The sequence below is a fragment of the Lissotriton helveticus genome, chromosome 6 (assembly GCF_964261635.1).
Source record: "Lissotriton helveticus chromosome 6, aLisHel1.1, whole genome shotgun sequence".
NCBI classification, from domain to species: Eukaryota; Metazoa; Chordata; class Amphibia; order Caudata; family Salamandridae; genus Lissotriton; species Lissotriton helveticus.
Window position 1 is genome coordinate 659,194,273 of NC_136067.1, and position 24,193 is coordinate 659,218,465.

A 24,193-nucleotide genomic window follows, 5' to 3' on the forward strand; every position below is an offset into this window, starting at 1 on the left:
GCAGATATGTGCACCTACAGGTGTCGCCCTACCCCACATAAATCAAAACAACACTGTTCCGTGAGATGACTCTTCTAAATGTATAAGACACACAATTGATGGACGGAATGCTGAACAAATCTAAACATTCACCCCCAGTCAAGAGATCTGGGTTAAATCCATCATTCTTTTGCTCACCATGCCACCCCTGTTTATACCTGGCTATATGCAAATCAGTCTTGACCCTGTGCCTCATGGGAACAGTCCAGCCTGAAATGCCAAGCCAGGTCCTCCCTGGACCAGAAACAAGCATCCTAGGACTGGTTTCGGAGTTTCACCCCTCTTCAGCCAGGTTAGCTTTATTCCAGTGGCACAGTGAGCCCAGGACCAACGTCTGAGCTCACTCATAGCATAAGTACACCCCTCAAGCTTCCACATGTTATGAATTGATTCCCCCAACCACCCACCATCTCTACCACATTGTCCCCACCCACCCACTGTACATCCCCCCGACAACCACCCCAGAGCTCCTTCCCAGAGCATCCTCCGGGCCCCCACCCCTTCCCAGATAGGAGGCAATAGGACCTAACGTCCCGTGAAATGGGAAGCTCCCATGCTACATGGTTCACCCCCTCCTTTTTTGTCTTTACCTACCTAATCCAACAGAACATATTATCACCACCTTAACTGAAAGTGGAGAATAAGTACCAAAACAGTGAGAAAAGGCTGAAAGAAAAAGAAGTACAGGGGTCCCAGCGAAAGTGGCTGCAATTATTCCTTAGCCTGCACCTCTGCTGAAAGAAGCGAGTTTGCTCCTTATAGATTATTTTCAACTTTGCCGGATTCAAATGGAAAGCCTTTGCTTAAAATGGTGGAAAGAGTTGGCTCAGTTGCCACCGCTTTTTAACTATCTGGTGGGAAAGGTCGGATCTAGCAAAAAACTCAGACCCCTTCCCTGTTCTCTTCCTATCAGGTCATGCTAGATCATACACTGCCTGGCGAGCCAGTAAGTCATTTAGGCATTTCAAAATAGCCCTTGGTCTGGTAGAGGACTGCCCTGGTCTTAACTGTGGCTGTTTGAAAGGGAATCAGTATGCCCTCTGAATTTCTTGGTTCCAGTTCCACTGTGACAGCTCAGGAAAGGCTTTACTGAAGAGATCCACCATGAATTTTTGAACATCCTGTCCTTCAACTCCCTCAGGTGTGCCCAAAATTCTCAAGTTGATCCGCTGCAGACGATTCTCTAGGACGGTTAATTTCCATTGTGTATTGTCTTTTTGTTCAAGCATGACCTCAGTAATGGATCCCTGGGCTGCAAGTTAATTGTCTAGGGTGGAAATTAGAGCCTGTCAGGGTTCCACCACCAATGACCCACATTGCTCATTGTGCAACCATAACCTCCAGTAGTCAGGGTCAAGAATGCCTACCTGCCTGTAAGAAACTCAGAATCATTGTGACCGGCTGCAGGGTTTACGGAAGGGACTGCAGGAGTTGGGTGAACGCAATCAGGGTTGCCGGTCTAGTCTCTCAGGGGTGGTTGAAGGCACAAGGACAGACCTGTGTAGTGTGCTGGCAGAAATAGGAGCCGTGCACTTGACCAACATTTTCTCAGAGTGTGCCTCTCTTGCACAAGCACTTTAGTTAGTCAGGAGGTTAGAGTAGGATATTTTCTTTCAAGCATGTGTAGTTTCTAGTGCAAGATAGTGTTAGTTTTCTGAAGCATCGGTCAGTTAGTTAGGGAATTAAGAGATTCCGAGTATTATGAAATAATTCAAGGAAAAGAAGGAAAAACAAACTAGAAGTAAGAAAGAAGCTTTCCTGAAACTCCTTGGTATCCAGTGGGTACTAGTCTTCTGATTCAGCCAAACCACAAGTATTAAGCTGTAAAAGAGCTGTAAAAGTAATAGGAAAATTTGTAAGATAATGGCAATGTATTTAATGCTTAACACTAAGTAAATTATTTACCACTAAGTAATAGGCAAGACATAGTAAAGGAGCACAAATATTTTAGATCTATTACTTACCTGAATGAAAGAAGAGAAGCAAAAGCCTTTAGCTCAGAGGGTAAGAGAATATAAATTGTATAAAGTACTAGGAAATCGAGTTGAGGTAAGGAAGTGGATTAATGGTTGTCGTGTCATTAACTTACAGTTCACAAGAAGGAACAAAAGAAGAGAAACGTACCCAGAAGAGTGTTGAAGAAGGCAGTAGAGTGAACCAAGGAAAAGCAATGCAGTCTCTTGTCTGTCCCCTTCCCCTTTCCCCTGGCAGGGCTCATGCGAGCGCCTGTTGTTTGGGAATTCGTAGGAAGGCCTGTTAGGGGAATTTGGATGTATCAAGCATTCTGCTCCTGGGAGTTTCTTGAAGTAAAATTGTGAGTACCAAGTTGGATTCTTTACCGAGCCTCTGCTTCATTGATCCTTTCTGTGAATTCTGTTCAGGATTTCGCAATCCATCTGACAGCATTCTGGAGTTTCCGATGAGCACCATATGTCTTTTGGCTCTCCCTGCATGTTTCATCTCTGTGAGCCATTATGCTTTGATAGATCACGGCCAGCTAAATCTCCTCAGTTTTTATAGGGAGGGCCTCCTCTGTGTGTTTAGATGCCGTCCCCCATCCAAAGCCAGCCCAGCCGAAAATTATTAATCCCAAAGTAGTGTTTAGTTAGGAGTGTGTGAGTGCCTCTCATCCATTTCTCAGCACTCTTGGATATAGAAATACTTCACGATTCCAAGTGGTGCATTAGACAATATTTATTTTGCTGTCCATTATTTGTACCAAAGTAAGGTGCTATTAGAGATTCTCAACAGCCATCACATGGTTCACTCTTATGGTCATCGAGACTAGGGTTCATCAAGGCTTTCATAGGAATACCTCCAATTCTTACGTTTCCAACAAAGGGTAGATATTTCTTGTAGCGCAAAAATCATTCAACAATAACAATTAATTTGCTGTATGTGCGGCTGCATCCATCTTGGTAATATCCACGAGTGGTGTATGGGCTCAAACACCCCTTGTAAACTTTACTCATGGATCTTACCAGTGCTATTGAGAGTCTCTAATTGCACCTTACTTTGCTACGAATACCGGATAGCAAAACAAATATATTTAAAACTACCACTTAGAATCGTGAAGTGTTTATTTATCCAAAAGTACTGAGAAATGGAGGAGGATGCACTCACACCCTCCTAACTGGTTACTAACTGAGGTACCAAAGGTTCAATACCTCGAGAATTGCTCCCTCCAAACATAGGATATAAGGTAATTACGCCCAGGAGGAGAACCCCTGTCCCTTTCCCTGTAATTTAACCTTATCCCAAAGCAGTGTACCTGAATCATCTGGTTGTGCCGCACCCTCCAACAATGCCTGGCTCTAGCCCAATGCCATGAGGCCAAATTCCAGGTTGCCACTATTATCTTCTTCAAAATGTGTGCTGCTAAGTTCACTGCCACCTCTGGCAGGTAACTCTCCTCCAGAGCATGGCCTAAGAATCTGATGAGTCATATGGATCCGACATACAGAAGAATTTATCCCCAGAGTCAATTTCCTTCACGGTGTCCTGCGTGCCACAGGAGATCTACGCTGCGCTGTAGTGCTGGGCTCAATATGCTCCTTAGAGATACCTTCACCTGTCAGAGCAGAGGGAGATACTGTACTCTGGTTCCCCCCTGTTGCCACACTAATACCTACATCTTTTCCATCTTTAGAGCTCCAATCATGATTATCTGGGGTCCCTTGATCTCTCTGGGCAGTATCCAACGTCAGCAGTGGCTGATCACCTCTAGCAGACAGGTCAGACTCCTGACGATGTGGGAGTATTTCTGGGTGCATACAATCTGCTTGAGATGCTGGGGCTTCTTGCTTTTAGCTGGCTGGAAAAAGAAGGTAGATTTTTCCTCCCCCTTGCTCACCTTCATGAAATTTATTGTACTTCTCTATGCTGGAGACGAAGACCGAGATCTCTCCTTGTTGTCCCAGTGTCATCAGTGGTAGCACCAGTTTTGCCTTGTCTGGCTGTCTTTGGCTGCATAGCAAGAGAAGACACGACCAGCGCTGCAGGGCCATCGCTCATGGCTGTGTAGCGGGGGCACAGAACCAGGAGCCAGCACCAGATACAGCTCAAACAGTGGAAAAGTCCGAGAAGCAGCACACACCAGCGTCACAGGGAGAATGCAGATCCTAGAGTAGGTAGCATGAATTGGCCCTTAAGAAGCACTAGTCGTGAGTTGCCAGACACAATCACTACAAGGCAGAGGTCTTCCCGTCTTAGGGTGTTGCGTGCTGGGTTAGGCCTGAGCACTATCGTCGCTTGCCGAAGTAAATCGCTGCAGGGGGGTCCGGGAGCTGCAGCTTACACGTCCGATCTGGCGGACGCCATCTTGCCTCCGTTCTTTAACTCTTACTACTGATTACACATTCCAGTAGCGCAAATAAATCTGGGCCTAGTCACGACCCATACATTCAATCATCTAATAAGGGGGCACAGGTGGCTTTCAACATTGTGAAAGACTCAATCTGGGTAAGTGTGTATGTGTCCAGATATCTGGCACGAGGTATGCCTGATCACTGCGTGTAGTGTACATGCTGTGTTCTTATTGGCTGAGTATTCCTAACTACATGTGGCATCTGACTTTGTGGTATTTTGGAAATGCACGCCCCCGCGGGGCAAATGTGTTTTAGTGGGGCAAATCTCCTCTGATCTTTTGTTGTGTAGCTGCTTATCTGTAGGACCGATCTGGTTTTTCCCTATTTGCACGTTTGTCTTTTGGCTCAATGTAACACCACCTGTGACCTATCAATCAGACTTCTTGGGTTTGGGCTGCATGGCCTATCTGACCATGTATCTCTGAATTGGGTTTGATGGAGAGGTCATCTCAGGTGAATTTGCCTACAATGATGCGAGTTTGGTATTACATGTACATATAACAAGGCTATCATTGATATCGCTTTTACTGACATTCTCATTATAATGCATACATGTGTCATGGCGTACATCGTATTTACCAGTATTGACATTGTTATGTGTACATATATCATGGCGTACATTGATATTGTATTTATTGGTATTGTTATTGTATACATACATTTATTATGGCGTGTATTGACATCATATTTACCAGTATTGACATTTTTATGTGTTCACATATTATGGCGTACATTAACATCGCATTCACCGATATTAACGCATTTGTGCCACTTCTCTCACTCTTTGTGCCATTTCTCTTGCTCTTTGTGTTTTCTCTCTCACTGTTTCTGTTACTTTTGTGTCACCAATATAGCTCTTTGTGCCTTTTCTTTCAGCTTTTTTGCCTTTTCTTGCACTCTTTCCATGACTTTGGTGTGCCTTTACATCTCACACTTTATGCCATTTCTCGCACTCTTTTTGGGACTTTTGTGGTGTTCCTCTTGTGCTTCTGTCTTTTCTTGCTCTTTATGCCTTTCCTCTCTCTCCTTTTCTAAACTTTGCCTTTTCTCTTGATCTTTCTGCGACCATTGTTCCATATTTTCCCATCTTCTCCGTATGTGCTCTGTGGGCTTTTTCCTAGCCTCTCTGAGTCCCCTCTCCTTACCTGTTCCTCATGCCTGTTTCCTTCCCTGCAATTGTGCTCCTCCTCAGCCCCTCACACCACTCTGCTCCTCCCTCTCTCATGACCTACTAAATGGCAGCTACAACATGGACCTTTATTAAGCAGGGGCATAGGCTCAAACTCACAGGATTACCTGCAACCAGCCCTCTGACCGGTCAAGGCCCTTGTGGACCCGGCTCACCACCCAGAGGCATCCACCTAGCCTCTCTCCCTCTCATTCTTTCACCTTTTTCTCTCTCTCTTGCTCTCTGTGACTTGTGTGCCACTTGTCTTGCTCTCTCTGCATTATCTCTTATCTCTCACTAGTTCTTAGGCTTTTGAGTGACCTCTCTCACTCTTTGTGCATTTTCTCTTGCTCTGCTTGCCTTTTCTCGCACTCTTTCTTTAGCTTATTTGTATCTTTTCTCTCACTCTTGCTGCCTTTTCATACACTTTTTCTGTTACATTTGTGCCACTTCTCTCACGTTGTGGCTTTTTTCTTCCTTTGTTGCTTTTCTGGCTGTTTATACCAATTTCTATCTCCTTTTCTGATCTTTGCCATCTCTTCCTCTCTCTCTGTGACCTTTGCACCATGTGTCTCCATCTTCTCTGCATGTCCCTTTGTCCACTCTCCTTTCCTGCCCTCTATGTGCCCCCTCTCCTTACCTATTTCTCATGCCTCTCTCCATCTCTGCTTTCGTGCTCATCCTCAGCCCTGCACACCACCCTATGCACTCCTACTCCCTCCGAGAACCTACTTAATAATGGCCACAGTGTGAACACTCCATAGGCACATCAAAGCTAGCTTATTTGTACTCGACTATGCCTGGACCACACCCATTGCCAGAAACCCTGGCCCTCCCCTGACACACCAGTACCCTGCCACTTGCACACCACATAACAAGGAAGGAGCTTTCACCTTCTCCCACTTCACATGCTTCACCTGTTCTGCAACTTCAACCAAGAACAAACCCACAACACCCAACGTCACACAATGTTAATCACTTACCAACAAACACACTTGCACCCTCCACTCACCACTATCTTGCGTGCTTCTTAACACCCCCTCACTCAGGAAGCCCACCATGGAGAACTTGAACCTGCTGGACAATGATCACCCGGACCTCATCTTCCTCAAGGAAACATGGCTGACTGCCGCTTTAACCTCAGACATAGATACTGCCATCTGCGACCATATACAAACTCACCTTGCAAGATTGCCTACACCGGCCAGAGGACAAATGCCATCATTTACAAAGATACCTTCAACTGCACTGCCTCTTCTGTAGCTGGATAAAACTACAAGGAACGCCTAAACTATAAATTACAAATCACAGAAAACATCCCCCTGCGTGTAACCCTAGTCTACCCACCAGACCCCCAAGCCAACTCTGCTAGCAAAATTAGGGACATCATTTCACCCCTAGTCCCTGACTCTAGAGCATTTTTCCTCCTATGAAACCTCAATTTCTATCTAAAAAACCTGCCTGACCCCAATTGAACGACACTTCTTGACAGCCTCGTAAACATGGGACTAATCTAACACATCGCAGAGCCCACCGAAACATAGAACCAGCCATCACATCCTTCAACAACATCATGATCAACACAACAAGGCCAGTTACACAGTCAAATCATGGCATAGTCAGCTTCACAATCAACATACACCAGCACAACTTAGAGGAGCCCCCAATACCAACCCTAAAACAACTAACAGAAGTAGATTCAGTGACAGCCATACATGAGAACAAATCAAAACCCATGGGCCTCCTGAACACCCAACATTGAAAACTTCATGAAGATGATCACCAACCGACCCAGAACTCAGGACCCCAAGAAAGTCAGCCATGCTGCAAAAACTAGAACACAAGCCAGTTGGTATATGGATGACCTCAGAATGACTTAGCAACATTGTAAACAACTGAAGCAAAAAGGGAGAACCAGTAAAGGGGAGGTAGAAAAAGATGCTTTCAAAGTCTCTCACATTGGCTATAGAGTACCTGGATACCTTCATGGGTGATTAGTGTAATATAAAATGACTGATAGCATAGCATAACATTATGTAACTTAACATAACATTCAGTGCTGGTAACTCCTCGCATGCTTGTTACCTTCCCAATTGCTGTCTCTATCATGTTGGAGATGTTACTGGCAGAAGCATACAGATTCATCAAAAAATGAATTTGAATGAAGGAGGGAGGAAGTAGGAGGAACAGGGATAGAGAAGAAACATAGGGATGAAAAAATAGTGCTATATTAAATTTTTTTAATGACGTTTTATATAGCTCGAACAATACCATTTCTGGTATCAAATCAATGCACAATTGGAAAATATTAGGGACTATACAAAAAGGAACACATAGAATTTCAGGGGTGATATCATTAACTAGACCATTTCAGGTAACTGGGCATTATAAGACAGTATACGTACAAGTGGTTGTGAGAGGGAGATTAGCAGGGATCACAATTGGTAAGGTCTTAAAGATAATCAATAGAATGTCAAACATGGGAAGGAACAAAGAGAAAAGGCATTAGGGGCAACTAGGTTCACAGTGGTAAGGTTAAGAGAGGTATTGCATCAGTGGGAAAGGAAACTATTAAATAATAAAGGTTTTGCTGTTCTCTTGAAGTGGTTATTGAAGGGTTGGTCCTAGTCTCAGTAGAAAGAGAGTTCCACATTTTTGGGGGCAATTCCAGAGAAGGTTTGCTTGTAGGTAGGCTTTTTTTGTTGAAATTCTGGGGCTCACACAGTAGAGAGCTTGTCCTATGACAAGATCTATTCCCACCAGATAGCATCAGTTCTTGGTTAGATAGGATGAAGTGTTGATGTGAAGAGCGTTATGTGTTATGCAGGCAATTTTCAGATATATCCTTGCCTCCTCAGGTAGCCAGTTCAATGTTCTCAGGTCCGAGAAGATATGATCACTTTTTTCTGCGTCTGTGATGATTGGCCCCTCTGGTGGAGGCGCTGATGTGTTTCAGCATGGAGTGGTTATTGTCCAGTATTATCTTAGAGAATTTGCTGACTCGATGATGTTGGGTACAGTTTATGGCTGTAAGATGTGGGAGCCAGTTTTTGCTAAGAGGTAAAAGTGATATAAATGCAATACAACCAAAGAAAAATATGAATTATCACCCAGATAAAGGACATAGGAAGGGATGGGGAAAAATGACAAATGTCTTTTTGCAAACATAGTAGAAAAAATAACAAAGAGAGCACATTTTCACCGCAAATGATATTTACATTTTATAAAATCATGGAAAAAGAACATTTCAAAAGAAACCATTCTATGAATTGTTTTTTCCAACTATGACATTTTCAAACAATTTAGTTGAAAGTGTTATATGGATATGGTGTTCTCATAACTAGTTTTTCTATGAAATCACATGCGAACATTGCAGGAATGTTACTGCGCTCTTGATGTGCCAACCCATCAACTCTCTGGGGTGTGTTCACGATGTTGTACATGCATGTGAGTAAATCTATACTTGTAGCTTTACTTTTATGGGGGCTTTTCAGAAATGTAAGCTTACACATGTGTACAATTACATGTGTAAGTCAATATTTGTTCTTTTGAATAACTTTAATACATTTGGCTATTTACTGATGATGCATGTAGAGTTACTCAAAAGTGTTATATAATGTTATGTTATATTATATTATGTTAGGTTTTGTTATGTTATGCAGATTTGTAGAGCACACTGTCACCCGAGAGGGTATCCTGGCATTGAGCAGGTATGAGTCTTGGCAGAACCAGGGCCTAATAGAACCATTTGAAAAGCCAGGTGTTCAGCTTTTTGTGGAATTCAAGAAGTGAGGAGGAGGCTCTAATGTGTAGCAGCTGGTTGTTTAATGCTTTAGGAGCAATGTGGGCAAAGGCTCGACTGCCGTGGGCAGGATTTGTACCAGTTTGAGTCTGGGCGAGCGGAGGTAACTGGAAGGTTTGTGAAAGCAAATGCGATTGTTGAGGTATGTCGAGCCAGTTTTATGCAATGCCATGAAAGTGTGGATGAGAAGATTGAATTATGCTTATTTGTGAATTGGGAGCCAGTGGAGCTCCTTCAGGTGTGGTGTGATGTGTGTGTCGCATGGGAGCTTGAGTTATTCAGGCTGCCAAGTCATGAATGGCTAGCAACCTTCTGGTAAGATTTTTGGTGTTCCCGGCATAGGAGGTGTTTCCTTAGTCCAGCTTGCTTGTGACCATGGTGTGCGTAATGATATTCTTGCTGCTGATTGGGAGCCATTTGAAATTCATCCTCAGCATCTTCAGGGTATGGAAGCATGAGGTGGCGATGGTATTGACTTGGGGATCAAGTTGAGTTTGCTATTGATGAGGATCCAGAGGCTCTTGGTGCAGGTGGTGGGGCAGAGTGTTGTCAGTATTAGCCTAATAAAGTGTAGAAATACATGCCCCAGCCCTGAAACAGGGGTAGAGTCAGTAAAAATATCATATACAACAGTACAATTACTGCTTGCAGTGACTTTACAACTGTATGTTATGTTCCACACACTTGGCATATTCCTCCACAATCAGGGTAGAAATCCCATGTGGTAAAGTAGAAGGAAAGGTCTAAAAGGAGCAATAGGGATTCCCATTTTTTTCCAGGGTTGTCGAGACTGGCTCCTGGGGAAGTGCGCCCCCAGCTGGCTGAGGCTGATGCCACAACTTCAAAAGTTAAAGTAAAATGAGCTGATCATAATGAGACTCCCATTGACCCTGGCTTGATCAGTTCCTGCCATGAGCACTAGGCCCAGCCACACATGTGGGTGCAGGCAAAGCTATAGCTCAAAATTCACACCTATCAACATTGCAAGAAAATTCTCTTTTGAGTTGAACATTTTAATCTGTTATCCATGTTATGTTTAGGCCCTGTCCAATCGCCGGTGCTAGTTCTACCCACAGGATGTCATTTGTATTGGAAGAAAATGTGCCTTCTTAATAAAAAAAACCCTGTGCGATCCATGCTAGTTACACTATACTGGACTCTGCTGGGTGTCCATTTTTCAGAAATATCTGAGTTTGCTAAGTTTTCTTGAGTCCTTGCCGAGCTACAACCCAAAATACACAGCTACAGAAATTGGAAATAAGGTCTGCTTTGAGTGGAAACATTTGATGTATCCATGTTTCATTTTGGGAGGGCTTTCCGACAGACTAGTGCACCGGGGCTCCGAGCCCCCGAGTACGATGCGAACCAGCGTTGACGGACACGGGTCGCTTGAAGCTCCATTGAAGTCAATGGGAGCCTGTTGTTTGACACGTACATAGGTTCCCATTGATGAAAGAGGTACGTTGTGCACAAGGGCGCCCCCTGTAGTGGGGATGCGTCTGTGCCACCCACATCGTACATGCATGTGCAGGGTGGACCCTTGGGTCCCCCTCCTGTTATGGACTCGTATGACTATGATTGAAGGGGAGTCCAGTGCGGACCTCCCGAAGTCCGCTTCCCAGAGCGTTTACGTGTCGGAGCCTCCGACTCAATCCGGCTGTGGGATTTGTGCACCGTACTGCCTCGGTCGGAAATCGCCTCCATTGCATGGCACGGTTTGCTTACGGAAGAGACGTATAGAGTGGCTCGGACCCGGAACGATTCAGTCGGTGTTTTCACGTTTCTCGCATTGTACTTGCTCGCTCGTACAGCTGTAGGAGCCTGTCGGAAAATATGTGTACGGCTCGTACTTTTTCCGGCCGGTTCACGTTCAGAACCATACTGAGCGAGATTGGAATCGGCCCCTAGGTGTTAGAAGTGTGGATCCCCAGATTCTGGAACTTTCTCTCACAGAAGTTTGAAGAAAATGTGTTTTTTTGTCAAAGTCTGAAGTTAGCAAGGGCTTTTTGTTAAGAAAATCTTGTGAGATACACACAAGTCATACAAACCTGTACTAGTGTCTAGTTTTCAGTAGTGTAAGAATTTGATAGGCTTCCCTAGGTGCTGGCTGAGTTAGGGCCCAGATGCGACAGCCAGCCCCATTGTAAAAAGGGGTATTTCTTCTGCAGAAAAAAAATGTTCTGTCATGTTGTGTTTTAGGCCCTTTTCTGTTGAAAGCACTAGGCCCACCCGCACAAGAGGGGTACCATTTTGATTGGGAGATGAGTGGGAATGCTGGATGGTAGGACATTTTTACATCCTCACAGATTCTGGTACTTTGGCACACAGAAAATGTCATGATAACCACATACGTCCTACAGGCCTGGACTTCCCATGTATCTGTTGCAGGTGTGATAGGTTTCCCTTGCTGTTGGCTGAGCTAGGGCCAAAAATCAGCAGCTACCCACATTGAAACAAAAGCATTGTTTTTGCTGAGGGAAATGCGATGTCTGCAGTTTGTGTTTTGTATCGCAAACACTATGCGCAGCTACACAAGTGAGGTTTAATTTTTTATCAAAGGACATATGGCAAAGCATCCTCTGAATTGCATTGTAGTATAGGCAACCACAAATAGCCATTGTTCATAAACTCAGGAGTTTGTGTACAATTCAGAGTGCTTAGGTTTCCAACATACCCATTTTTCACTCTTCATATTAAAGAGCTCGTACATAATGTAAAATCATTGGAAGGTGCCGCTCACTTGTTAGAAATGGGTATTGCATATCTTTGAAGAAACTAAAAACGTTATATTTTGCCGCAACCAGAAGGGTCAGTTAGGCTTAATGGTCTATTGCTTTTGTAAACTTCCCATCAAGAAGTTACAGTTGAAAACTTAATCACAAATGGCTGTTTTTTCCTACACATTTTATTGAATTTTTCTATAAACAGTCATGACCTGATTCACAAAGGTAAATTTGCAAGTGTAAGGTTGTGATTTTTTGCTATTCATGAGCACATTTTATGAGTGGTAATTGACGACCTTGGAGTCTCTGTGCTCATGATGGAGACTCCACATAATAATAAAAAGGTCTGTCAGAAAGTTACTACTCATAAAAGTTGTTCATGGATAGCAAAACAACTTTCTGAATCATGCCTTAGTTTCTTTGGGACATCTTGAGGTATATTCACAAATGACTGCTTGCTGAATTCAGAATTTTGCCTACTTTACAGAAATGTATAGCTTTCTAGGATCACCCATGGGTTTCACAACTTTTTGCATCACAAACTGCAAGTAGGATGAGAAACAAATGAGGAAATATGAACTACCTATAAAGAAAAATGCTAAACCTGTGATAAACATTTTTGTTTCGGATACAACTCTGCTTGTTCCTGAAAGCTGGGAAATTCATTATTAAGGCATAGCAAACCTTTTCTTGCTGCCATTTTTACAAAAAAACATATGCTTACGTTCACAGCACTTTAAAAAAAAAAAATCAACAATAAGCAAATGTACCTAAATTTTGGCTATTTTCTTGTTTTTTTCTGGGTGGAGGGGGGTTAGTGAAAACCTTTAGAATCCCAAAACAAATATTGTAAGAGGAAGGAACAAGCACTTTGAGCATCTGTGCCCCATCAGGAGATCTGCGACCCTCCCCAGTGTCCGTGACAAAGTTCTGTCACTGCGGCACTGCCCCCCAATAGAGGACCCCGGGGACCCGCTGATAATTAGACACACCATTAACTGGATGGGAATACACAAACAGGCCCCAAAGTTTTGAGAAAGTGGGTGGGAGCAGAGGGGAGCCAAGGGAGACTCCTGCTCCCTGCTTTTACCAAACATACCTCTCAGAGGCTGGGACCCAGATAGACCCTTGGAGATCACAGAGTGAGTAGAACAACAGGTGAAGGAGATCTTTGACCCCTGTCCCAGGAGCCCCCTCCTCCAGTGCATGGCATTTCTTGACACTTGAGCAGTCCGTGATTCTTTTACTTAAACTATGCACTTATAGCTTGTTTCACATTCAGGCATTTCCTCGGCGAGTGACAGTCACTGGCAGAGAGCAAGGTATATACGCTACACTGTGCCCCTGGTACCACTGCTCCCCCGATGGTCATCTCCCCCCACCTCCTCGCTCGCTCAAGGCAGACCATGTGAGCATGATGCATTTTGGCCTAAGTGCCTCCCGTACCAGATGTAGCTTCATACCTACTCAACAGGCAGGCCGCAGGTGGTGGGGCCCAGCTGAGTTCTGCAGTCTAAACCGGACCCCAGAGGGACACTGTTTGCCTTGCCTGTGCTCCACGTGGCTCTGCTTTGAGTGTACCACTGCATCCTTACTCAAAGAAGAGGGTTTTGCATCAAAGAAGGACATTGACTTTCCATCAGAGATGTCGGGCATCTTCCCATCCATGGCCTCTCCTAGGAATGAACAAAGCCTCCTCGAATGGATCCTCATAGATTCCCAGTAATAGATAAGAGGGACTACTGAAGTTAAAGGCAGAGAGTCAATCTGCAAATGAGAGTTGACCATATTGAAGCTGATCTTGAAGACATCCATACATCAAAAGTTAAGTATGGTTTTTTGTTTTTATTAATTTTCACGAATTTTAGCAGAGTGACAAGACATTGGTCCTAAAGAATGCCACAAATTCACATCATCTGGCAGAAACATGTTGACCTAGTCAGATAGAGAACATCCTTATCCCTATTGTTACACTGTTTTTAACTCCATCCATTGGGGATACTTAAAAAAGTTTATTTTCCCCATATTAGGTGGTTTTAATTCACACATTTTTGATATTATTTAGCACCTTGCCCCTCACTCACGTATCACATTGGAGTAGAAAACATCTCACGCTCCTCTCCTAAGGGAGAATTGTAGCCCACACTGTGCACCGTGCGGGCACTGTGTGCAAGAAGGAACCCAATGATGAAGCATGTCACCCTATGGGTGAGTGCGGGTTCTCGTGTTTAAAAAGCAAATGTCTTTCTCAAAAGACACACTCTTGTTCACTTTTTTTAACTTTTTCTCTAGCAACCATCCGGTTACCTTTTGTGTGAATTGTATATTGGAGTGGTACCGTGGATGGTGATAATTCCTCCATTAGAGACCCTGTTGTGATTAAAAAATATACCCTGAAAACAGGAACACAACATTATGAAAACTCAACCAAAATAAAATGGATACAGGAAGCCTTATCTGCAACTACAGGCAGAGGGAGGCATGCAACGCAGCTCTTTGGTTATCACTCCATTTCTTTCTCGGGGAAGAGGGAGGAGGCGATTATTCTTGGCTATGAGGTGACTGGCAATGCCGCGGTAATGCCCTGAGTCTTCCAACCTTTTGCCTGCACTTCTAACCCACCCAGCCCTGAGGCTGCTTCCAATTACATGTAACATACTCGTTATAACAGAGCCTATACATAACCGTCGAGGAAACCAAAATCAGTCCTTGCAAAAATGTTCAGACCAGCTGCACACTGCAGGGTGCCATGACGAGAATGGAGCCATGGCGTCAAGAGGCACTTGGCAGTCCAACCTGCTCTAACACCAGCCCCCCTGTATTGCAGCCCACCACAAATTGTCAGAGTGATCAAATGTCCGGTTGGGTCTGTGCCCGTGCCACAAGTATATCCAAGCCTAGAGACGACAGGTTCTACACCCCTGCCAGTCTCCTGAGCACACCCACCCCTAGAGGTGACCCAATTGCCCATGTCAATACCCTGAGCCATTCAACCCTAGCAGTAACAGTCTCCTGATTCCAAACGCCAATCCTAAACCAAACCATCCAGGGCCAAAGGTAATGGGCCCTGCAAACCTGTGCTAGGGTTGCCACATGAATGGGTCTTTTTTAACAAGCCTGGCCTGTATAAATATCAGAAAAAGCAGTGAAATCTGGTATTTTTAACCTTCTGAAAACATAAACCTAAGCGAGAAAACACATAAAGGGATCAGGTGGAAAGTATGTGACATGTATATCGTTTCAGGATGAATTTTAGCGCAAACAAACGGATAATCGGCATGTTGAAAAAGTGAGAATCCTGATTTATTTCACACAAATTATTTTTCCTTATAGGTTTTCGGTTGTTCCACCACAGCTAAGCGTAAACAAATAACCTGTATTTTTTTCTCAGAAAACGAGCAACCTTATGTGTGATATGCTCTGTATTTCGGGTAATTGACTATATATACTCATGTCAGGCTTTGTATCCCAGTGCGAAGGCTATGGGCCTATGTGGCCCCAAGGGTGATGGGCTATTCGTGCATGTGTATGCTCTAAGTCCTATTACCTGTTATTAATCCATCCCACCTAGAGATGGCAGGTTAGGTTCTGTATCTGAGTGCCAGTCATCTAAGCACATACAACAAGGTGATGGATGGAATGTTCAAAATATTATCAGCCGATGGCATTTACTCGAGTCCGCATCCCAATCCATTGTTTTTTGCCCAACATGTCACCTGAATTTGGACACGGCCATATGCAAATCAGTCTTGTCCCTGCTCCTCATGGAAACAGTCCATGCCAAACTGCCAAGCCAGGTTCTCCTTGAACTGGAATACAAGCATCCTCTGACTGGTTTTGACCTAGTTAGGGCTCTTCAGCCAGGTGTAACTTGGTTCCAGCGGCACAGTGAGCCTGGGACATGCTGCTTACTATTTTGCAAAGTCCATTAGCTATTCTGTCCTATATATTAAAGGATATGTACACCCCACCCCATGCTAGTCCTATGAACTCTTCCATTACTATGGGTGTTCTTATTAATTTATTGTGTATTTATATCGCCAATAGATCATTACTTACTTAAAGGCCACTTCAGTGCTCTGGGACACCAGTTAAAGAAAAAAGGAGCACACACCTAGGTGATACGCTAAGTTTACCAGATGACTGCATATCACTGGAGACAAGATTTTCCAGTCCAGGACTTCCTTCTACAAACCATTGTCACCGAGAACTTTAGCACAATTGATGTGATTCAGGACTACAAGTCCCAGAATGCACCCATGCCATTCCGCTTCACATATACAGCGTTTGAAGTAACAGGATCTGTATCCTTGTGCATATCCCCTGAGCTTCTCGAGCCCTACAGATGACATTCAGCTCGTGTATCAAGCCATGGGAACAGCCAGTCACAAATGAACCAGTCAATTATTCTCTGTACCTGCCACCAGAGTCAATCCACTTCATGGACTTTTGCGCAGTGCAATTTCTAGAGCTTGAAGTAAGAATATTCATAGCTTGTACCAGCTCTGTGAATCCATTCCAATGGATACTTGCTCTGTATCCTTGTGGCAATTCCTGGCCCACACATTGGATGTCTGAATTTATTGGTCTTTTACTGACCAGATTGCATCACCTACTTGCTTCTGAAAACGGAGGCGGCATAAATAACAGGGTACATGGTGGATGGCTGTATTTGTAATTACAACACTGAGGTTCTGTTCATTCAGTACCACAACTGGGTAGCTTGAGATTACATGGCATGTGTGTGGTAGGTGAAGTATGGGGCAAAAACACGATGTATGGGTACAGTGATATGGATAAGGCATATGAATTTGGGACTTTGGAGGAATTAATCAGGTATTTAGGTCTCACCTCTCAGACCATTTTTAGGCTGCAGCCTACCAGAGAGTGCAGCTGTCTGGTTTTCAAATGACATGTTAGGGACATTCAGAAAGTTGACCTAGAAATGCATTCCGCCCGTTGTTTACCACTGGCTTTGTGGTTTGTAACTCACATTTTCTTACTTTCTCTTTGCTGGCTTTATTTGCTTTAGGATGTCCAGTTCGAGTTTGCCCCTCCTGCTGCCCAAACCTTGCTTACTGTATTCTTCCACGAATTTGCTTTCTCTAAACATGTATTTACATCTATTTCTTACCTTGTCACATTTGCTGTGCATTCAAAGGTGAAGATCAAATGTCCAGCTGTGTCTTCCAGGGAGTGGTGTTTATTTTTCTTTCTCTGACTTCAAAGTGAGAGGATTTATGTGCCAATCATGTTAGCAACTGGGGTTGCTTGAGTAAGGCTGTACGATGTTAATTTTTTTTGTAGCACAAAACAAAATGTAAATGAACTGTGCTGATGATCCAATCCATACATTAGGAGATGACATTTCCACACTATGGCATAGATTCATCAAGCGAAATTGCGATCGCAATAGCTGCGAAACAGTGATTGCGATTGCAATTTCCGCTCCCGCAATTCATCAAGTACAAAAGCAGCAAATAGCGAATTCGCAAAACAAAGAATCGCAAAACCATTTGGTAACCCCCATTGCAATTCCTTAACAGTGATTACCCATCCCTTTTGCAAAATAAATGGCGAAATCGCAAATAATTTGCAAAATCGCTAATAAATCGCTATTCCTATTCATCATAAATCGCAAATAGCGAAAATACCCTAAATCGCTAAAAACAAGTCGCAATTTAAGGAGAAGCAAAACCAGGTGGTAACCATGAAGTCCAATTGGTGAAAAAAAAAATGGCAAACAGGAAACAGGTGTTGGGTAATTCAAACACACTTGAGGAGACTCAGTAGGAGCATGAGCAAAGTCACAATGCCAGGTCTCTGCATCGAGGCAAGGCGGTTGAGGCTCCAGGCTGCAGCCCAGAACCGACGCAGGATCCAGGAGCGCATCTTCCGGCTGCGGATTACACTCCTGGGCCACACTGAAGAGGAGATATACTCCAAATACAGACTCAATGGGGGTATGATAAAGAAGCTCATCAGAGACCTTGACCCCCTGATGCAGCACCCAACACGGAGGGCCAATGCCGTGCCCACCCACGTCCAGGTCCTGTGCTGCCTGCACCTCCTGGCCTCCGGCAGCTACCAGGGGATAGTCGCAGTTGCAGGGGGTATATCACAGAGCACAATGTCACGCTGCCTACAGACTTTCCTGGACGCCATGCTGATCCGGATACACCACTATATCACCTTCCCAACAACCCAACAGGACTTAATGTAAGCAAAACTGGACTTTGATCACACTGCCCATTTCCCCCATGTAATTGGCTGCATCATCTGCACCCACATTCACATCTGTCCACTTGCAGAGACCGAATACATGTACCGGAACCGCAAGTCATACCACTCCCTCAACATCCAGATGGTCTGCAATGCGAAGACCATCATCACAGACATTGTGGCACAATACCCGGGGAACACGCATAATTCGTTCATCTTCCGGCACAGCGGCATGTACACCCGCTTGGCCAGGGCTGAATTTGGTGAAGGACGTCTCTTAGGTAAGTACACATGCCCACATACAGTATGTTAAGACCATGTTGCTGCGCATAACAGGCACTGACCCTCTGCTCCTACCTTCAGGTGACAGCGCCTATGGCCTCCTTGAATACCTCCTCACCCCATACCTCAACCCTGCAACACCACAGGAACAGCGGTACAATGCTGCGCACATACACACAAGAAATGTGATAGAGCAGACATTTGGCATGTTAACCCCTTCAGCGTTGATGACAAAGCCAGCTCGTCATGGGCGTTACCTGCGCTACGCGCATGACGAGCTGGCTTTGTCACGTTACGCGCGATTTTCAAATTTCAGCGCACAGCGGGAAAACCCGCTAGCGCGGTAGAGGTTAAAAAGTCAATTTTGCATCCTTCACAAGACTGGCGGGGCCCTCAAATACCGGCCTGAGGTCTGCTGCCGCATCGTGGCCGTGTTTGCCATACTCCACAATATTGCCACCAAGCGGAGGATATCTGTGGAGGTGTCTGGTAGTGAGCCGGAGGGGGACAACCTGCCACCTGCACATGTGCATCATGCACGTGGGGAGAATTCTGCTGAAGGACACAGGCATGAATGACATGAGAAAGATTTGTGTTCAAAGTAAATCTTTTGTTTAGTTACGTTCTCCATGTGGTTTAAATCAGCAAAAATGTGTGCAACTGTATTGAGTCATAAAGGCTCTTGTATCCAGAGCGGGCTTACATGGTTACCTCACCATGGCACTGCCGGTAGTGTTCAGTCACATGCACCTCCTGCCTGACGCACCCTGCCGCCTCTCAACCTCCTCGTTGGGTGTGTCCTGCCGTGATGCAGCATTGGGCCGGAAACTGTGGCGCCTTTCAGGTAGGCACAGACAGGCTGCTCAGGCTAGATTTACCCTCACTGGCATCATCACCCCCCCCTTGCATGGCCATGGCCGGATGCCTGTTGGTTCTCCACAGCGGTGGTGACCTGCTCCAGGGCCCTTGCAACATCTTGGCAGCATTGTACCATCTGTATCTGCATGGCCAGCGACCTGCGCGACAGCTGGGAAGTGGCGTTCCCAATGAGGTGGTTTGAGCGGGTGTAGGCAGATAGCCGTGTTAGCAGCTGGCGGTGGCGTCTGCATGTGATGTCCTACTGCACCACCATCAGTTGGTTGCTCTCTTTGACAGCTGCGGTTAGCTCCTGCACACTCTCAGTTAGTTGGTTTATGTTGCGTGCAGTTTTGTACAGCTGCAGCTGCATAGCTGCCATGTGCTGTGCCTGCTTGCGGTGCACAGCAAGCATCCAAGCTTCTATTCCAAGGCCTAGATTATGTGCCTGTTGCTCCATGTCTGCTGGGGTGGCCACAGAGCGCTGCTGTCTCAGCCTGCTGCTTGCCTGGGACCGCACAGTGGCTGTGCGGCATGTCTGCCTCCTGGGTGGTGGTGGGGTCTGCTCCACTGCCATGCGTGATGACTGGTGAGGTTGTGCTCCTCCTATGGCTGCAGGGGTGGCCCTGTGTGTTTGGGTAGGTGCTGGTCCAGGTCCTGGTGCAGGTGCTGGTCCAGGTGCTGGTGCTGGTTGGCTTTCTCCCTCCGTCTCATCAGGAGTCTCCACAATGTGGAGTGTCTCGCTATCAGACGTCTCAGCATCTGCAGCACCTGTGATGTGAATGAGTGCATGATTAATGATATGAATCAGGCACCTGGGATGTAGCAACATGCATGCAGGCTAGCATTCCCTGACTGGCTTTAGGGGTATGTTTCACTTGACTATTCTGGCTGTTTGTGGCTATCATGGGACATTGTCACACTACCGGTCCCGTAATGCAATTGGGCATTTGGGAGGGGCAGGGACTGCATTACAGGGGTTACCAATATGGCTTGCTCTGGGGGCATGGGCATTGTTAGGGGACGGGTTCGCAGTTGCATGGCTCTTACCTTGTGATTGGTGTGTGGCACGGGAGGTGTCCAGCTGAGTGACCCCACGCAGGCTGCAGGGTTGATGGTGTCCTCCACTAAGTCCTCCAGTGGTGTGTTAGCAGGAACTGTGGAGTCTCCTCCTCCCGTGGCCACTCTCTCCCCCAGTCTCTCCGCAATGCGCTCCTTGGCACCTCTGCGAATTCTGGATAGCGATTCGGTATTTTTCGCTATTTAGGATTCGCAGAGTGGGTGCTTCATGCATCTGGGGGATTATCGTTTATGTGTTGTATACTTTTATCAGTAAAACTGTATGTGAGTGCAAATGTAAAGGCCATTTCAATTGAAGATGTGTTGTCTGTAATGGCATGATGCAACCATACCATGCACACTCCACGTTACCCCATTCCACTCTACTCTGCACCACTCCATGCCACTGCAATCTACCCTGCACCATTCCACACTACTCTACTCCACTCCTCACTGCATCACTGAACTCTTATCTGTACCACTTCACTCTACCCCTCACCTCTCTTTACTCTACACGACTCCACTGCACTTTTCGCCACTGCACTCTACACCATTCCGCAACACTTCACTGTATGCCACCCTACTCTGCAACAATGCACTCTATGCCACTGCACTTTACACCATTGCAATCTACTCTGTACCACTCTGCTGTACGCTAGTGCATTCTAAGCTAATCCCCTCTATGCCACTCCAATCTACACTGCACTCTACTCTGAAACAATCTATTCTATGCCAATGCACTTGGCGCCCCTGCACTCAGCACCATGCCACTCTACTCTGGACCTCTCTATGCCCCTGCACTCTTTGCTAATGCACTCCACACCACTTTACTCAAAACCAATGTGCTCTTTGCCAGTCTACTGTGACCACTGCACTCTACGCCACTAAACACTATGCCACTGCACTCTACGCCATTGTATTCTGTCCCTGCACTCTATGTCACCCTATTCTACTCTTTATCATTTTACTCTACACCACTGCTCTCCAGGTCACTATACTCTATGCCACTGAACTCTATGCCAATGAACTCCACCCCACTCTACTTTACACCACTGCACTCTACAACAGGACTATATGCCACTCTACTCTGATTCACACCAATCTATGCCACTGCATTCTATGGTAAACAACTTTAAGCCACTCTAATCTAATCTGCCCCACTGCACTCTATAACACTCTATTCCATACCAATGCAATCTACGCCACTTTAGTCTATTCTGTAATGATGGACTCTATGCCACTGCATTCTACGCCTCTCTGTTTGACATTCTACACCGCTACAGTCAACGTCACTGCAGTCTACACAAATGTGTACTACACCAGTTTTCTCAAAACCAATACACTCTATGCCACTGCACTGCATGCTAATCTACTCTGCACCAGGGCACTGTATGTGATTATACTCTACTTTCTGCCACTGCCACTCTACACTCTACACCATTGCACTCTACATCACTTTACTCTTTACTTCTCTATGGCACTGCACTCTACACCAATGCACTCTACAACAGTCTATTCTGCAGCACTGCACTCTCTGCTACTGAACTCTATGTCACTTACTCTACTCTATGTCACTCTACTCTGTGCCACTTTGTTCTATGCCTCTGCACTCTACTATGTGCCACTCCACTGCTCTCTAAACCAATTCACTCTACTTCATTCTAATCTACTGTGCACCACTGAATGCCTCCTCTATGCCACTCCAAGCCACTTTACTCTACTCTATTCTATGACACACACTCCACTTTACTCCACTCCACTCTATACAACCCCACTCTGCCACTCTATGCCACTCTGCTCTATGATACTCTGTGTGCACCCCACTCTGTCCCACTCAACTCTACAACACTTCACTCCACTCTATGCCACTCCACTCTATGCCACAACTCTGTACTCCACTCTATGCAACACCCTCTACACCACTCCATGTCACTCAATGCCTCACCACTCTACATCACTCTACTCAGCTCTGACACTGTCCTCCACTTTACATCACTGTTGGAAAACTAGGCAGCATCTGTGAGGCCTGCACAAATAACATGACTACATTTGTCCTTCACTGGGAACCAAACACCCAATTGTAGCACCTGACTGTTGGAGGGTAGCGTTGCAGAGCAGTCTGAGGTTTACTCAAGGTAGGTGGTGTGGGCTAGTAATCACCATTTGTAGGTGCGCAAAAATAACACTCAATAATTGATGGTTCAGCCTGTACTTTGCTTTATAAAAGTAAGAGTACATGTATTAAACACACACCCTACTCAATACTATGCACCAATTTACAAATATACATACTTTGTGACATTGCATAATATGTCCACCCCCGCCCGCAGAGGGGGTGGGGTCTAGTACCACCACTCCCATGTATGCACATCATCTTGCCCCCAATGCAGTTAGTTGATCATAACCTGGGGTGTGGCCCTGCGCACTGGCACCTTCCCAGTGGCGACCCAGCCCATTACCTCAACCAGCATTAAAAATGGGTACACCTGCCTTGGTGACACATAACCCTGACTGAGCATCTCCTACTGACCATAACGTATGCACCTCTACATCTTAAGAGCTAACAGTCTGGGTGGTTCCTCACCTAACAGCAGCAGCAAGAATGAATGTTTAAGCATCACTTTAGAGGACAGTACTCATCACATTTGTGTATCATTAGAATGCATTGCAATTACAGCCGCTAAAGGCATCACAGATGAAATCACAGGATTACACGTATACAGCCAGACACCCTAGCAGGAATGTCTGGCAACATAATCCCACTTTGCTTATGACATCACCTTTATCATGTACGTGAACTTCAGTCCCTCTAAAAGAAATAACCATTAGTAAATTTAGGTGCAATTACATTTCTTCACCTCCAGGGAATGCCCTTCTCCAGACATCTCCAACTCAACCCTTCAGTCCCTGAAGCACTTCTCTATACACCCTCAGCTATAGAACAAAAGTTCCAACCCAGAAGTTGTTAAATCCTTTCAAATCCCCAGGAAACTTAGCAAGGGACGTCTCTTCCTGCTGGGGGGAAGACTGTGCTTCTCCAGCAGCTCCCCCCAGCACCTTTTCACAATTTAGGGTGACCCCTCTCCTCTGGGGGGCCACCAAGCACCAAAACAGTAATTTCCTCTTGCCTTGCAAGGCATTATGGGGTGCTTCAGGCTCCTCTTGATGAATAATCGATGAGCGGCTCTCCCACTGTGCCGGAGAGAGCCACGCTGGTGGTGCTGGTGCTTCGCCGCTTTGTAAGGCCTCGTTAGGGGGTTCCACCCGCACCCCCAGGTGAGGGAATGCAGCTCGGGGAGCACACCCCGGCGGCTTGGCCCGTTTTTGGGGGCCCCGTCTCACCCGGGCCCCGTGAAGCTCCTCGTCACTGGGTCGGGGTCCATCCAGGTCCCACCCGGGACCCCTACTAGCCTTTGTGTTGGAGGGCAGCCTGGGGAGCCCACCCCCGGGGCCCCACAAGGCCAGCACCCTCGTGGGCTGCCGCAGGAGCCAGCTGATCACTTCTGGACTGCCCGCTTCAGCGGACAGACGCTTCCTCAACCCAGTCTGGCTGGACTGGGCAGCTCTCCCCCGACCTTGTCTCATTCTTCGGGGCCTGAGGATGGTGTCCCGGGCCCCCAGACTTCTTTGGGGGGGGGCATGACGGAGCCCACCTTTCATCCTGGTCTCTTTGGGG